This window comes from Centrocercus urophasianus, unplaced genomic scaffold, assembly GCF_019232065.1.
Source record: "Centrocercus urophasianus isolate 14NV4802_14NV808 unplaced genomic scaffold, USGS_Curo_1.0 seq_23, whole genome shotgun sequence".
NCBI lineage: Eukaryota > Metazoa > Chordata > Aves > Galliformes > Phasianidae > Centrocercus > Centrocercus urophasianus.
Genome location: NW_024884789.1, coordinates 10,963,511 through 10,979,484, shown reverse-complemented (window position 1 = coordinate 10,979,484; position 15,974 = coordinate 10,963,511). Strand labels below are relative to the sequence as shown.

The 15,974-nt window shown below is 43.4% G+C and overlaps 1 long non-coding RNA gene across 1 annotated transcript; it reads right to left on the bottom strand.

Moving 5' to 3' along the window:
• Positions 1–703: 703 nt before the first annotated feature.
• On the bottom strand, positions 704–11,518 carry LOC122163508. The gene is made up of 3 exons (XR_006169952.1): positions 11,312–11,518; positions 1,227–1,411; positions 704–773 (listed from the first exon to the last, which is right to left on the bottom strand). It is a non-coding gene; the product is annotated as an uncharacterized LOC122163508 (long non-coding RNA).
• Positions 11,519–15,974: the final 4,456 nt, after the last annotated feature.

Sequence of the window (15,974 nt, the reverse complement as noted above, 5' to 3'; positions counted from 1 at the left end):
CCTCTCATCATCTCAGCTACCTCACACCAAGCAGACTCCGCTCCTAATGAAGACGAAGGTGTTTTGGTGACACTGGCATGGCACAGGTCCTGCAGCTCAATGGGGTTGCAAGCCCCTTGCTCTGCCAGCATGCAGCTTATGGTGCTGCCATTCAGCACAGAAGTCCAGGTACAACTGAGTTTCACTGAAAAGTTGGGCTGCACCTTTCCATATTGAATGTAGGATTTTCTTTTCCTTTCTTTATTATTTTACACAAGCACATGTTTCTAATGTAAACTCTCTGAGTTCACTGACACCATTGTTTTCACACCAACATTATCAGCAGGTAACCACATGCAAGTCACCATCTTACTTTTTTTTTTTTTTTTTTTTTAACCAAAATTTGATATCAAAATCCCTTCTAAGTTACACTGTGCAACAGCCAAAGCTCCCACGGCACAGACAGCATGCCATTGCCTTGTGCACTCGCTGCCTAGAACTAAGTTTGCTGGAGCAAACTTTGTACCCATGTACAGCGTGATCAGGAAAAAAGCTACGAGAACATTAGAGGAGTGAGAAGAAAGGAAAAAAGCAAACCCTGAGGTCTTCAGCACTGTGTGAAACAATGGAAAAATTCAAAAGAACAGACTATTGACAAAGAGACCAATTCAAACCAAAGGCAGCAATGAACAAAGGGCAAATGAAGGTGGAAAAATAAAGTCACTCACAGAAAATGTTTAACTTTGAGGTTAGAAATAAATGGTCCTGTGACATACTTTGGAAATTCTGTGATTCTGCAGGAAAAAAAAAAAAGTCATTAAAAACTTAAAACTGAACGAGTCATTCTTCCCCCTTGGTAGATGATCAGCAATCTAGGACACTACAGTACAGCTTAACTGCATGCAAACTCCCCTCTTAATAGCTTGCACTTTATTTTAAGACAGGCAGTTCCATTGCCTTCCTTTTCTGTGCCTTTACCAACACTTGGCGCATGGACACAGCGGCTGCCTAAAGCAGAAGTTGATGAAACCATGCTAATACTGGGAGAAGAGGAAGCCATAGAACCATGACCCAACTCATAGCTGGGTCATCACTGAAAGCAGCCTCAGTGTGTGAGATTCACTTGGCAAAGCACGAGCTCCTCCAGATTTTGGGACCTTTTTTTAAATTCCTTGCTATCTAATTTTGCATAGAGGTTAGACATTACTACTTCATGCACAGAATAGTAAACACATAGAAAAATTTACCAAGGTAGGCAATGAAGGCAGGAGACCAAAGCATGTATTAGGTTTAAGTTTACTGGTACCAATGTGTTCATGCCTGGATGCTCCAAGTAGCCTGAGTTTCTTCTAACTTCCCAGCGCAGAACACGGGAGGTGTGCTGTAGCGATGTGTAGATCCTGTCAGTGGATGAATCTACAGCTGAAAAATACTCTCAGAAAGAGAAATAGGACTGTTGTGGTAATGCAAGGCATAGGATGAAATGGAAACAAGAAGCACCAAATGTTGGGGTCTATTTTCAGCTCTTCGAAGCAAGGGAATTCTGTGTGTGACAGTCCTCCCCCATTCAATCCTGCTGCTTCTGAGTGCACTCTGGTGCTGCTCTGATCCCCACATCCAAAGCCTCAAGCAAAGCACTTTAGAGAACATCAGCCTGCAGAAGTGGCACCAAGGTAATTGTCGGGGGCATCCCACTACTACTATCCTGGCACAACTCTGTACTGGTCCTTGCAGCCGCAGTACAGCTAGTGTGGTAAGGAAGCATATCACTGTAAAGATGTTACTTAAATGTCAACAATACCTTGGTCACTCCAAAGTGGAGAGATGCCCTGGAAATAGGGTGGGTAGTGTCAGCAAAACCACCTTTGTATTTGTATAGCTACCTGAAAATACGTCAGCACTTCAGCAGAAGTTACAAGGGCCCCATGATGGATTTACTTAGAACAACTATATTTCATTGCAGAGCTACTGCATTTCATTGTAGAACTATAAATGTTTTCATGCATCTACTCCTGTTAGTTCCTATAGAACAATAACCCTTCCTACTTGCAGCTTTTTGCAGCATTTTAATTGCTATTGCATTTCAGAGATGAAGTGTCTGCTGTATGACTGTAAATACAGCTGGTATTGCAGTGCTTGTCATTGACAGAGAAAAAAATATCCAACATTTGCTAACATGTTCACTAGCACCAGAATCCTCTTGAAATACATTTACAGGGGGCAAAGCTCAATGCAAATACATGTGCAGCAGCTGATACACTTCTTTCAGCCTGAGGCTATGCAACTTTTACATATCAAATAGCAACAAATGTTATCTACAGGCTCTAAGGGGAGGAGCAGTGAGCAAGCTGAGGCATTTCAAACACTTTCAGAGATTACTTTGCAATAAACTGCACATGGGCTGGCTCACAGCCAGGAGGAAATCTTTGTGAGCAATCAGGAGGAGATGTGGTGCTGCCACGAGACATTCGGGACTGGAAAAGCAGTGCTAACTGGTTGTGCTGAAGGAGTCTCAGACCACTGCTGCCACTCAGATGCAGCCTCTGCAGAGCCCTGCGTGGCTGGGATGTGGGCTTAAATCCAGCCTAGGTCACCTGTGTGACTGCGGTGCCTTTCAGAGCAGTGCAGTGAGGTGAAACCAGGTGGACTTCGAATCACATGGAGTACCTTTGAAACTAATTCACAGTCCATCAGGCAGGGACCATTCCCCGTCCGCTTTGCCATGCATACCGTGGTGCCTGCACCCAGAGCTCAGGGATGCAACAGATGGTGAAAGGCCAGCAGGTGAGAAGCATAGTGGGGCCAGGGCAGGTGGGCACCAGGTGGGAGTGCTGCTGCTCAGGGTGTGTGTCAGCCGTGCCCAACACTCTAATTCAGGATTCCTGAAATAGCAGAGCAGGCCTGCTTGGAAGCACGCTGCTTCTCCCAGCGCCTCCTACGGCCGCCATCAGCCTCCTACCCCCACCAGCCTCCTGAAGCTAGAGAGAGAGCTCTAGTGTCATTAACAGTGCTAATTGCATTCTCTCATCTTCTTTCTTTTTTTTTTTTTTTCTGTTTTTCTTTTTTTGCCTTCAGCAGATTTCAGAGAAGTAGAAACTTTTTATAGAACTTCTACCATCCAATTGTACAACACGTAACCAGCACTGCAAAAGTTAGCCTAAGTTGCTTTTGATGTACCTTTAGACATCAAAACTGAAAGATTTTACTTGAACAACAGAGAGCACTGGAACCAACTCCTCTCCCTTTTAAACCACAACTTTTTCTCAGTACACAGTCCACCATTTATTTCTAAAGGTTTTCAGTATAACTATATCAGATTATTAATTTTCCTACATTCTCTAACCCATTAAATCTCAACTTTCATTGTGATTTTCAAAGATACTTCAAGTCTTTTTCAACAGTTCTGAGATACTTGCTTGGCAGAAATGCATTTCCAAACTATTTGTTTTCTCATGAAAACTGAGTTTTGCCTGGATGCCAGGGTCAGCAGACATTTTATAAATAGGCTTGGACAGATGACAGGAAATGATGTAAGGTATCAGTCCACTCCACAGAAGGCAACTGCCTGTAGTGCCCAGAAAAGAGGGACTTGCACCATTGACTACTACACAGGAAAACAACTGCAGAGAAGCATCACTTACTGCAGAGGGTTTCCGGTTTGTGAAACACAAGATCTCTAGCATCCATATTACAGCTCAAGCAAAAAAAAAAAAAAAAAGTATTTGCTTGCAACTACAGAACAGTGAAAAGCAGCATAATTAAACTTTCCTTTGAAGGGGAAAAATTGAGCAGAATTGTCTAAACTCGCTTTGTCTTTTACTAATAAGGAGGAGCTTTCTGTTCCTGACATGCTCTAAATGCCAGCAGGCATTGGAGATTCTCCAGCCTGTGACTGGTGCCAAACACCAGGATCATCTTCTTACCCTGGCGTTTACCATCAGCTTCAGCAAAGTCTCTTCCAATTCAAACTGCTTTAAATGGGCTCCAATAATAGCTGCTTAGAAGTTAATCTTTATCTATCATTTGATCCTAATAACTATCTGTTCCTCTTTGCAATATTAGTGCAGATTGGTGAAGCAATTCACTGTCTCATTTTGTTTCTGTCAGCCTCCACGAAGGTAAAACTCAACCACTTTCCCCCAAATAAATGCTTTAGTTGCAATAGGGGCAAAGTCCACGGTAGAATTCTCAACGGGCTGAACTTTGGCACGTTAACTGCAGCCTTCCCCCAGTGCTCCCTACCAAGGTGCAGCTCTTCCTAACACCAGCCAGCCCTGCTCCCCCCATTCCTCACCACGCTTTCACACCGCTGCTGACTGACAGTGTTCTACATACCGCGGGCTACAAGTGTTAGTGAGACACAGTGACCTACCCAGCAGATGTGCCTGCTGAGTCTCTCAATGCTCAGAGCAGCAGGGCTGCAGCATGCAGAAGAGCTGTCTTTGGAGGGGCACCAAGGGTTCACACACAGCTCCTCTGCCCGGAGGCATCCCCACAACCACCCACAGTGTCATCTCATGCAGAGTCAGCCCCAGGCACGCTAGCATGAGGCCTCTGCTGGTGTTCCTCTTTAACAAAGAGTTAACATTTGATCCTTCTGGTGGCCCTGCTTTCAGAAATGGAGAGTTTCTGCTCATTGCTTGTTACTTATCTGTTCCCATGACAGACAAAACAGCCGAGAAGCGCTTCCTACCTATGACAGGAATACATAATACACAACACATTTCTTAAGCATCTGTACTGAGCAACTGACTTTACCAATGCTCTGAATTCATAAAACTCTAAAGAAGAACTTGATTTTTTTTTTTTGCACTGAAAGCATTGCATCTGACTGATTTTTTTTGTTATTTTGGAGATATTACATCCATCAGGCAGTATTAAATCGGAACCGTCCCAAACCTTCTCTGTTAAATGCTGTACAAACAGAAACAGAATCCATCTGCCTATGTATAAATTCCAGGAATTAAAGCAAATCCACTCGTTAGTGGTGTTCACACATGGTGTGTGTGCACAAGAGAAAAAGAGTCTGAGAGGATACAGGAGAAGGTGGGCAAGGCTGTCAGCCTCTGTAGAGCTCAGTGAGAGTGCCAGGGCATGAGATCCAACTGTCCTTGATGATCACCAGCATAAAAAAAGCCCTAGAAATGTAAACCCGGACCTCATTCTTTTCTGCACTTGGAAAGAAAACCTATGTATGCTGTTCGCTTCTTGACCTACAAGAAAAGGGATCTACATGCCTATTCATTGATAGCCTGCTCCACAAAGACATGCTCTTCTTGTACAGAGCTAATGCAGACTACTCCACAGAAATATCTCCACAGGAGAAGTCACTGAGAAGCAGTCCAATCACATCACATCACATACAATCATGTTTGGTACAAAGCTGTTAGAACCAAAACTTATGAGACACCACATGCACCTAAAGCTGTATTTTGTGGCAGAGGGAAAGATATTCTACCCTCATTCCTTCTGTTTAATGAAACATTGGAGAAGCATTTAAGCCTCAGCTAAAATCAATTACTGATAAGACTATTATAATAAACAGAAATGTTGCTAAACCTTATCTCAAATTCCTTTTTATTGTTTAATCTGGACACTCCCAAAACAAAGGCATCTGAGATCAATCGAAGAAGGAGTTTCAACCTTTGGATCAGCTCTAATTGCAATACTTCATTCTCGTGATTGCAATTCAACAGACCTTGATGTCATCACAGAAATTACATGGCTGCTCTTGCTGTCATCCAGGGCAATGTAACTGAGCGCATACAGACACTATGTCTAGTGTTCCTGGCAGCTTGCAGTGACACAAGCCAGGTGAAAGCCCAGTCTCTGTTCCCTTGCACCCATTATCACAGAAGACAGGTGCACAAGTCCATTCATTCCTGTTCAGTTGCAGGAGAATATTTGTGACAAGGCCAGGCTACTCGATGTGAGGTTACACTTGGTACCCAAAGCGATGAAGTATTAGGCTTCAGCCACTGAGCAGTGGGAAGACTCTTCCTGGTAGTCCATCTTGAAAGAGCAGTCCAGAGGGACAGACTGCAGCCTACAAACCTCTCATCTTTTCCTCGTTATTAAATTCTCCAAAACAGATAGCCTCTCTAAGCTACAAATTGTCTCAGAAAAGATGCCGAGCATGGGTGCAAGTCTCACCCCTTGCCATGAGAGTCCAAGCATCCTGACAGGTCTGGACAAAGAGTCTCCCTTGGGCTGCTCCAGCATCCTTCTTCAAGGGCAAAACTCCAAGGAAGACTTGACCCTCAGGTTGGCCTGTTACACACACACTGTCTTCAAAATGCAGTGCAATATTCGCTAAAATGAAATTGCTGTTTTCTGTCCCAGCCCAGCAAAGGTTTCAGAATGTCAGCAATTTATTTTTTCCTGTCAGACTACCCAGGCTGATATTTCCACGGTTGCATGGGCTGTCTAAATACTTGAAAAAAATGAGATTATTATGGTCTGTGATAATACTCCTGTTTAAATAATTAAGGCAATTCATTTACTTGTAGAAAAAAATGATTCAAGGACTATACATACAATTTGAGTTCAAAGTACTACCCTCAACCCAGTCTTATCATCCTTGGTCCAATGATACTTGTTAGTAAACAAGACGGACGTAATCACGGCTAGGAGTAATAGTGAATCAGTGGCAAGACTCGAACAGGCCATTGTCAAGTTGGAAAACTTCAACCAAGAACATGAAGTAACTGCTGAAATCAAATGAAAAAGCAGAGCAGTAATTGAAACTTTTGAACCTTTCTACACAGAGGAGCAAGAAAATTTATCTTCCTGATTGCGCTAATGTTTCAGATAGCAAGAGAACATGGGAATATGGCCTTAATGTCAGCTAGTAAAATTCTGTGACCTTTCAAGGGAGCTATATCTGCCATGATGATCACGGTAATCAGAACAAGACCTATCTGCTCTGACATACGTTGGCTGCATGAGCAGATATCTCTTTTTCTCTCCACAAGTGCTGAGTGCTTTGCTTCATTCATTGTACAAGACAGATAGTGTTCACCTGATTAGCAGTAATTGGATACCAGGAAAAATAAAATCCATGTACTGCCCTGTGTCTTATTCACCATGCCGTGCCCTGGTCTGAGGACAGAATCACAGGGGAATTTTTTACTTTACAGGGCTTAAGGGTTCTGCAAATATCCATTAATTTTATTTCTACAATCTGCAAAGTTACCAGGATATCACCATTTCCACTTTCCAGAACTGAGTCACAAAGATCAAGGTCACAATAACTGTTAGTAGCAGCCAATTTGAAATTCCTAAAACTTTCAAAGCAATTGGTACTTTATTCTACCATTCAGGTCTTCAAAGTTATTAGTACTTCTTTCACCAACTGCAGATCCACAAAGTCCTGAATTTTGAACATTTGCAGATAATTCTAGATATTTCACATAATTTCTGGATAATTCAGATAATTCTAGGCTTTGTCCAGGTTGGACTTCCCCCAGCACCAGAACATCCCCATCCCCATGTAGCTCTGTTTGCACATCTCCCACACCAGCCTCTCCGCCCCCTTTCAGCTGCTCCACTGATTTCTCCAGCTCTCCTCTCATTTCCCATTCAATTCTCAGTTGCTATTTGCTTTTCTCCTTTCAAATTCAAGTACGATTTTTTTTTTAACATTTTTTACAGTTTTCTCCCCTGCCTATTCCTTTAAAAATCCCAACTCATTCATTCCTCATTTCTTCTGCATTTGAGCTGCTTCCAGCTTCTTACCTGCAGGAGCCTTTGAAAGCAGTACATGGGAGAAATGGTCCACTTACATCACATTAAGGTGCCCCAACCCAACAAAACCTGCGGCAGCCCACAGATACAGTCACAGGAGAATTCCTGTTCAGAAGTTTTCTCAGCTGGAACACACCCAGCACTGACAGACTGCTTGGGGAATTTGTCTGCTACCACATCTATCCAGCCTACAAAACATGAGGTCTCCAGTTCATATACATTAAGAGATTTTTCCACGAGGATAAAACACAGCTTTGATTCCTGATTTCAAGAATGTCCTCCTGTTCTGGAACAGGCAAAGGACTTCTAAAGGCTCTCCTTGTTCACCTGTTTTAAAAGTAGGGCAAAATCAACGCTTTCCTCCAGCCCAGTTCTTGTAAAATGACAAAGCAGTTGAGCTAAATTTTCCAGCGAAGTTCAGATTTGGAAGTGTACCTGGCACAAAACCTTTCTATCCAAAGACTTAATTAGCAGTCAGTCAAGTTGCATCTGTCCAAAAAGAGGCAAGATCTCCCCAGACCGTGACGGTGCAGGAGCTCTGTGGCCTCACCAGAGCCACACTGTGCTTTGCCATGCCTTTGCCCTAATGCTGCTCCCCATCACTTCTTGTGGGCAAAGGAACAGGCGCAGAGCCGGTCTTCCGTACCCAGACCCCTATCAGGCTGCACTGCGCTTCTAGGCAACCTTTTCCTGACATGCCCTGGGAGCTTGAAAGCATGCTGAGAAAGTGGTGCCACGAGGGCCTTCTCACATGAGAACATACTAGAGCTGAAAAAGAGAGGATCCATGTTTGTGAGACCAAGGGGGCACTGGCGGTGCGCAGGTATGGGAGCACAGGGAGGCTGGGGGTGTGGAGGGCTCTATTTGAGGCACTCCGTGATTCCCTGTTCCATGAAAATATTCCACGATCCTATGAACTGATCTCCATTGTCAGCTTCAATAAGCTCAGTTTTTGGCTGGTTGGAGGGACTGTGCTCAGGGGATGGGAAGAGACAGCAGCAAGGCAGCGTTAGTTTGGCTTCTAGGTGGTGACAGCAGCTGTAACTTGTTATTATCTCCACATGACAAGCGCTCCGAGACACCCCCACACCAATCTTATTATGAAAAGCTAGATTTCACTAAGCTGTTTTCTAACATGTCATACCCAGGTTTTGTGGCTTCCCCTGACAGTTTCACCAAGACGGGTCACAGCAAGGAGCACAAGCTGGGCCTGGCCTGGCCAACAGGCCCTTCCCACTGCCCCGCTCTCTGACCTTCACAGATGCTGTTCCACCTGTCTGTCATTCAGCAGCAGGTCTGTTCCTGGGGTCTTTACAGAGTGAGGGACACGAGCAGCAGATCCCAAAATGAGATCTGTCCCTCCTGCTGCCCCTGCTCACGTGAGCTACCCTCTGCCACCCTGCAGGGACTCGCTCGGTGCTGCCACCATCACCCAAGGAAGGCACACAAGCTGCCGGTGACCCTTCAGCAGAATGCTCACAGTTAGGGCAAGCAGAGCCTAGAAAGTACATCCCCGAATTCACCTTCTGCTCTTTAAAACCAGTGTTTATTTGTGCTGCAGGTGATGGCAGCCCCAGTCTACCCTCACTCACTCATGTTTTCCCACGTGCCAAGATGAAGCTTCGACACTCCTCTCCTTCTGCAGGAACGGTGCTGTGCTTACATAAAGCTTCAGACAACGCCAAATTGAATGTCTGACCGAGGACAATCTTCTGTTAAATATATATTTTTTGTCTTTTCCAGAGATCTATCTTCTGTGCGTTCCTGACCTCCAGAAAGTATTTCCATCTCACACATTAAGTATAGCAATCCTCTTAACAAGGGAACATTTTGTTAGAGCTTTAAATTGGGTTACGTAAATTATTTGTAGTTCTGACAGCAGGTTTCTCTTCCGTCCACAAGGACGGATGGCTGTTAGGAGATTGCTACAAGGTTCATTTGCAATCACAGCAAATAATCATCTGAGGGCACTGTTTGGAATGGGATGTTACCTAGGGATACACGGTAAGTTTAATAAGGCATAAAAGCTTTTATAAAAGCAGCATATTTGATAAATAATTTGTAGTACAGTAACCTTCACACAAATAAAAAAAATTACAACAACTGATGTGAATGGTAAGTTAAAGAAAAAAAATACTTCTGACTCCCATAAACTTCAGGAGGAAGAGAACGCAGATGGGAAAAAATATCATTTTATCTATATAAACAGAGAGAGCATGCACAGCTGCCTGCCAGCGAGTGCTGCCTGGCACCAAGCACATCCCAGCCCCTGAGCTTACCTTTGCTTACAATGGGAATTGAAAGCAGTCAGGAATGGGCGCTTTGCATCCAGTTAAGCACTTGCTCAGAAAAAAAAGAGCACAGAGCAGAAAAGTTGTTCAAGAAGTACTAGCACTACTTTTAGCACTGCATTCGAAGGCTCTGTGATTGAAGAAAGATATTTTTCAGTGCTCTGTTCCTACTCTTCCTTCTCAGCACCTCTCTCGTCAGAAAATTTGGAATGGGAAAAAGTCACAGGCAGTGCAGTGTCCCTCCTTCCTTCCTGCAGCCACTGTTCAGGCTGACTGGAGCACTGAGTTTCTAACAGTTTCTTCAGGAGTAGGGAAAGAAGAGCACGATTTATAAATCAGGTCACACTCTTTTTTTTTTTTTTTTTTAAGGTTCCCCATTCAATTTGTGAGCAGCTTTAAAAATAAAAACGACAAACAAATTAAGCAGTATTTTATTCAAACTGAAAGCGTTTTGTTTCACTCTAGAACATGGATCACTTAAGGGAAAAATTTAAAGTGAGGATTTTCAGATCAGAATGCAGACATTTCATTTTAAAATCTCTGTAAGAGTATCTCAGATTTTTCTCCTTAAGTTACAAGAGCAGTGAGTTAAAATTCTAGGAAGTTTGGGCAAGTTTTCACACAGTTTTAAGCATTAGCAATTGGGAAGATCCAGAAAAGCCTCTTTCTACACAGCCCTGTTGGCACTAAGCCCTCCCCAGCAGCAGTCCAGGCACCAACAAAACCAGCCACCCTTTCCACAACGTGAAGGCACTACAAGAAGTGAGACCTCAGATGAGAAAGAGCGCGCGGTTTGTTGAACCACTCACACACACAAACACAAGAAACATTCTAAAGGTGTTGAGCAGAGGAGGACCTTTACTCACAGGACTGAACATTTTCCGACCTCCCTGTGAATACTTCACCTTGGTGTTTCCAATCCTACTGAGATAACTCATAGTGCTGTATTTCTTTCCTATCCCCTCCCCTTCTTTGATGCTGAGTACTTATTTTCAGCAGTCTTTACAGATCGTCACCTTATTAATTAGCAGTCTGTCTTATAACACTTCACCTACAGAGAATGCAATGAGTTAATACTTCTTGGTACAACATTAGTTATTCCTCTGAATTATCTGGAGGCATTAGCTGACTAAAGTACAATGCTTTCATTTGCATAAAAGACCACCTATTGCTATTTTGGTTATTCTCAAGAGAGAGGCTTTTAAATGCTAGGTAGAAAGTTCGATCTTAATCCTTTATACTTTTCTCTCTAAACACACAGATCTCGTAGGAGAATACACAGACATTTAACTTACCATTATTGAAGCTATCTTTTGACTTCCTCAGCATCATTAATAATTAAGCAGAAAGAACAGAGCGAAACAATTATCCTAATGACACCACACCAGAACTAACAAAATGATTTTTAAAAAGTCAGACAGAACAAGTGAGAAGGTCGACCAGAAAACGCTAGTCAGGAATAGCCGTGATCTGATGAGGAGGAGGAGGTTATGTTTCTGTGATACGAGCACCGCACAGCTGTTACTCTAGTAATAATTCATCATATTAATATTTAAATGAGAGGAGGAGGAGGGCAGGAGATTGTGTGTGACTCAACGGTCCCTCCCTATCCTTAAGCAGAAAAATAGGCCACCAATACGGACAGAGCATTGGGAGCTACAGAGTGGGAAGGTTTGTTTTTATTTCCTCTTGAATAAAAGTGGGCAAACTGGTGCCCAAATAGTCTCCAAACTAAATTCTGTTAACGCTTCCAGAAGAAGCCATTGCCTAAAGACCAAATTGATCAGGGAATTGCTGCTCTAGGTCTGCATGTTGTTTCTAGGATTTCAGTATATTTCCAGAGAGCTTCACTTTCTGCGAAGAGTTGCCCGTAGGAGCCTTGTCTGACTCAGGGAACTGCAGAACCTCTGCTGTGCTTTACCGTTTTTCTGCAGACACAGCGATAAAAACCCTCTTTTCAATCAGCACTCACCTCAGGCTTCTGCCACCGTCTCAGCCCAGCAGGGTCTCTCGCACAAACAGGCTCAGGAAACCGCTGGCACCCGGGGCAGAGCAGGAGTGCCTGCCTGCAGGAGAGGGTGCCGAGAGCTGCAGCGAGCTACACCCAGCAACAGCACGGGGCTGCAGGAAACAGCTGATGCAGGCACAACCCAGACAGATGTGGGTGGCATCCCTGGCAGGAGAGGCACCTGGCCACGCTTGGTTGCATATAGGGTTGCACAACCTCAGTATAAACACCACCTCTCACATGCTAGCCTTTGAGGTGTTGGGTTTCTTTTTAAATTCGGTGTAACTCCTCCTTGTCAGCAGAAAATGTGTTACTATGACACCCCTGGCTGAGCATTGCATTGTTGGCGATACAAATGTATAAAGGCAAGAAGCAACCATTTAACCAGGAATACAGACGCAAACTCCAGAAATTAGCATGGTGCTAAATAACAAACAGAACAAATCCACAGAGAGAGACTCGGCAAAATGCTCACTAAGAAAATAGAAAATATGCAAAGTAAAATCATTAAGAGATGCCAAGCTGATGCAGTAACGTCAGTGCGCAGCATTCTAAGTTCTTCATCTGAAATTTTCTATTTTCTCCTATTCAAGCAGAGACATTTCTCCCTTTCATTTCATTAGTGTAATACTGCAATATAATTTTGCAAACCACCTGAGTTAGTGCTGACATTAATTTTAACTGATCAATACAGAGATTTTATTTGCTTCATCCTGCACAACAGGATTTGTGTTAACACATTGCAGGAAACACAATTCTGCAGAGCTTCTCCATATCCATTGTTAGTGTCCTCATCGAGTGGCCATATAAAACTGGTCTTCAGAAACTGCCGTAGAGATCTGTGCCTAAAGGAAGATCAACACCCTGGTCATGTTGGAGGAACAGAGGGTACCTCCTGTACTGCTGACAGGAGTAGACAATGGAGGTCTCCAAGAGGACAACCTCCACTCTGTTAGTAATCACACTAAGGCTGGAGAAGCTGGGCTCCTCTTGCCCAACCTAGCCTTAATTACTGATAGAGTGCTCTTTTCAGCTCCACCAACATTGCTGCCTCGTGGATAGGAGCTCCAAGCAGTGTGGATACTGATACGCAAGGCTAGAACTGGCCATCTACCCCAATAGTGCTCTCAGTTGTGACCCACATGTTCTCAACCACATCGAAAGGCAGAAACCATCCTCTAGTTCCTTGAGTTTCTGTGTCACCCTCTGGTGACAGCTCCAGCCCTAACAAGCATCATCTTGCATCCATGAGGTTGAAGACCATTTGCACTCCCACTGATGTATTCTCACTAATATCTCAGCAACTGGAGGGCTCAGCCTTCAGCCAGCTTGGACGTTGCGTCACTGGTCACAAGAGTGGGGGGATATGCTAGAAGAAGCAAAAGCATGATCAAACCTCTCTTTCTCTGTGATGAGGTTGGATCTAGTCCTCTGGGGTTAAACAAGAATGTAGAATATTTTCTGCTTTCTGTTAGTAGTACCAAACATATTATAAGAGAAGTCAAATTTGCTTCTCGTTATTCAGCCTCCTTACTACTACCACATACTATTTCTGAACCAAAATCTTCCTTGTGCAAGCTGTTGCCCAGATTTCAAAGCATTCACATACAATTGTTAAAGTAATCTACAGATCAGCCTCCAGTTTTTCCAATGATACTCAGCTGGCTGAAAAGGTTAGCAAGGCAGAGAGAAAGGCTCACTGCTATTCCCCTATTCCCTCCCACCTCTGCATTTTAAAAACCAAGTGCACAAAACATAGTAACACATATTAACATATTAACAAGGAAAAAAGACTGATGTATGATTTTAAATCAGAAGAAAAATTGCAGACAAAGGTTAAACAGACTTTGCAACTGCTGAATTGCTAATTGAAGGTGAAAGTGTGATAGAAGATAACCACCTTCAGGTACAGATTGGGTCAGCTGACAGATTTAATAGCTTCCATAGAATACTGCATTGCAACATTATACTGTCTGTAAGGGCAACCACCAGCTTCCAGCTGGCTTAGGTGGCAACTGGATTTGCATACAAAGTTTGAGGAAACCCAGAAGTCCGTGCTCAGATTTGCTCTACTTTGAGCCATCAGAGAAGTTGCTAGTTTAATATGTATTCAGAAAGGCTCCAGCCTCTGTTGACAAGTCCCCTTGCGGACGAAGCTTTTTCAAGCTTTGTCCAAGGTATACTCAAATCCCACTCCATTCCTGCCCATGCTCTTAGTTAAATAGAAAGGAAACAAATGAATTCACCCAATTATTTTGTTTCTAAAATATATATTGATAAGGAAAATCCTGCCCTAGGAGAATACCACTAATTTCACAAATGCTGCTGGGTTTACTCTTGCACTGAAACTTCTCTCCTGGGGGTTTGGAGTAGCCTCCATTCACCTTGGAGAAGATACGCTAACTAAAGAAAGAAAATCAAGCACTGGTCAGTGGCAATTAGCTCCACTGCTGCATTTCGTTTCAAAAGAAGTATCTAACTCCTGAATCAAGAGACATCATATCACTCATTCATTCCTCTCACAGCCAGACATCAAGTCTCTGCCACAGTTGCTGAGCAAATGACAAAAATAAAAGAGTCCACTGCAAGGCTGGCCACACTTGTCCTAAGAACAGAGAGATCAGTGTGAAGAGCCCTGCTGGCACCAGACCACCTAGCCCTCACCACACGCAAATTCTTCATTCATTAGCAGCACTAGGATTTAAAGTCAGAACCATCAGATGAAGTCTTTTGGGCCCAGCCACTGACAGAGTTGAACACACTATGCTTTGGGTTTCATACCCAAACATTTCTCAAATTAGATGGGCTCCATGGCTTGGTCTTTGGATGAAACCAGACAGCTGTGCTTCCTGAAGGCCACACAAGTGGACGTACACAAAGCTGGCTCTGCTACTGCCATGGAGGTCACAGTGGGAAACCATTTGTTAGGGAATTAACAAATGATCTCAGCAGTGCTGTGCGTAGCATAGATTTTGAGTAACAGCAGCAAGGCTTACATAGTTGTTTACCAGTCAAAAAAGAGGGGTGGTTTTTTTATAGTCTAAACTTTATGAAATGATAAAAATCTATGAATCATCTAACATGCTGTTTATCTGCAGACAAATAGGATTAAAAATAGAGCAGGTAGTTTCGTCTTTTTTTTTTTTTTCTTTTTTTTCTTTTTTTTTTCTTTTTTGGCAGAGAAGCAAGAAGAAGGATGACATATGAGGAAAAAGAAGGCTGCTGAGGATGCTGAGCACAAAGCTGTGGCTGGGAACTGCCATGAGAGCTGCCTCAATAATTGTATCCTGCTGATGAAAGGCTAGACCTTAGGCACTCTCAGATGGCTCTTTTCTGTAATGAGGATCTCAGTATTTGGCCTTTTTGTATTCACCATTTCTTTGCAATCAGTCCATATAGGCACAAGCATTAAAAATGCCAATACTTGGCATTTTTACCACTGGAATCAATGCAAAGAGTTCTGACTTTTAAGTGTTTGGCTCTGCCGTGGAGTTTTTTAATCTTTTATTTCCTAAATGTAACTGATCAACAGGAACATGCATCCCTGGGTCAGTTTTCAGTTCATGATCCAAATAGTTCTTCTTAACCTGGAAGAAACCCCAACAGAATCCCAAGGAATTTTCCTCAGGAAGGTCTGGAAATCCTCCTTGTCAGTACATAACTTCTACCAAGTGAAACATTAACAGAGCTACTCCACTCAGCTGACCGTATCGTGAAACAATAACTTCCTTCCTTGCCCAGGGTAGCACAGACTCTGTTTTGCTGCTTCCTGACCCATGAGCGACCTTGCTACGGACCAGCTCATTTTCAGCACAACTCCTCGAGGTTCGATATTGAGTTACACTGCACCTACTCTTAAAGAAGCAGATAGGAAAAGGCAGCTTTCATTTCTTCCTTTTCTCTGCCAGCCTTATTTGCAGAGAAAGGGGACAGACAATAACACTCCTCAT